Source organism: Myotis davidii, unplaced genomic scaffold, assembly GCF_000327345.1.
Source record: "Myotis davidii unplaced genomic scaffold, ASM32734v1 scaffold152, whole genome shotgun sequence".
Classification (NCBI taxonomy): domain Eukaryota; kingdom Metazoa; phylum Chordata; class Mammalia; order Chiroptera; family Vespertilionidae; genus Myotis; species Myotis davidii.
In genome coordinates, this window is record NW_006283545.1 from 1,203,251 (window position 1) to 1,204,356 (window position 1,106).

The 1,106-nt window shown below is 39.9% G+C and overlaps 1 protein-coding gene across 5 annotated transcripts in view; it reads right to left on the reverse strand.

Annotated features, from left to right (window-relative positions):
* The window catches only part of CDK8 (cyclin-dependent kinase 8), a 161,170-nt gene that overhangs the window by 41,868 nt on the left and 118,196 nt on the right, over positions 1 to 1,106 (reverse strand). The gene's annotated exons all lie outside the window — the stretch shown is intronic.

Below are 1,106 nucleotides of genomic sequence, written 5' to 3' on the forward strand. Positions count from 1 at the left end.
ATTTGCCAATGATACATCTGATAAGGGGTTCCCATCCAAAATATATAAAGTACTCATACAACTTAACAAAAGGAAGATAAACAATCCAATTAAAAAATGGGCAGAAGACCTAAATAGACATTTCTCCAAAGAGGACATACAATGGCCAAGAGACATATGAGAAATGCTCAAAGTCACTAATCATCAGAGAAATGCAAATTAAAACCACAACAAGGTATCACCTCACACCTGTCAGGATTGCTATCAACAAACGAGTGCTGGTGAGGAGGTGGAGAAAAGGGAACCCTAGTTTACTGCTGGTGGAAATGCAGATTGGTACAGCCACTATGGAAAAGAGTATGGAATTTCCTCAAAAATTTAAAAATGGAACTTCTGTTTGACCCAGTGATACCACTTCTGGGAATATGTCCTAAAAATCCCAAAACACTAACCAGAAAGAATATATGGACGCCTATGTTCATAGCAGCATTATTTCGAATAGCTAAGATTTGTAAACAGCCCAAGTGTTCATCAGTAGATGGATAAAAAAGCTGTGGGACATTTACACAATGGAATACTATGCAGCTGTAAAGAAGAGGAATCTCTTACCCTTTGGGACAGCATAAATGGACCTGGAAAATGTTATACTAAATGAAATTAGCCAATCTGAGAAAGGCAAATACCACATGATCTCACTTGTTTGTAGAATCTAATGAACAAAATGAATTGACCACATACAATAAGACCCGAAGCATGGAGGCAAGGAACAGACTGAAATACCACAATTTGGAGATGGGGAGATAAGAAGAGATAAAATAAAGAATGTATATACTTATATGCATAGCCCATGGACATGGGCAATAGAGTAGTGAAGACCTGGTGGGAGGGTGTGTAAGAACTGGGAGGAGGTGGGTAAAGGTGGGGAAAATGGGACATATCTGTAATACTACTAACAATCCTATCTAATAATAGGCAAACATGGCAATTAACCATACCTCTGACATGCTTCAAATTGGCTAATCAGGCTGATAGCAAATTAACTGCCAACCAAGATGGCGGCCGGCAGCCAGGCAGCTAAAGCGAACAGGAGGCTTGCTTGCTCCAGTGATGGAGGAAGCCAAGGTTCC